The sequence below is a fragment of the Pteropus alecto genome, unplaced genomic scaffold (assembly GCF_000325575.1).
Source record: "Pteropus alecto unplaced genomic scaffold, ASM32557v1 scaffold94, whole genome shotgun sequence".
NCBI classification, from domain to species: domain Eukaryota; kingdom Metazoa; phylum Chordata; class Mammalia; order Chiroptera; family Pteropodidae; genus Pteropus; species Pteropus alecto.
This window is the reverse complement of record NW_006437736.1, coordinates 11,288,253-11,288,753: the sequence shown is the minus strand read 5'-3', so window position 1 is coordinate 11,288,753 and position 501 is coordinate 11,288,253.

Below are 501 nucleotides of genomic sequence, written 5' to 3'. Positions count from 1 at the left end.
AACTGCTGAACTTGACCAAGTCCCTCACTCTAGGTGTGTCTCAGTCTTCTCGCTTGTGTAGTGAGAGAGCTACATGAGCCTCTAGTCCTCTGCAGTAGATCGTTTGCAAAGATGGCCACAATTTCTCCCACCCCTCAATGTTTGCCTCCTTGGTGATGCAATTTTGCTTTTTCTCCTTCAAGAGGTAAAATCTATTTCCTCTCCCCTCAAATCTGGGCTAGCCCAGTGACTTGAGCTGCTTAATAGAATGCAGTCCAAGTGACATTATGTTCCTCTAAGCATTAAGAGGTCTTGCAGCTTTCACTGTCACTCTCATGGAATGATGCTGTGGCCATGTGAACAAGCTAGACTAGCCTCCTTCAGATCAAGTAGAGAGAGAAGCTCAGCCAGGAGCCAGCACCAACCGCCAGACGTGAGTGATGCCATCTTGGACCGTCCAACCACAATTAAGTTGCCACAGTCACATGAGCGATCCCGGACAAGACTAGCAGAGGAACCGCT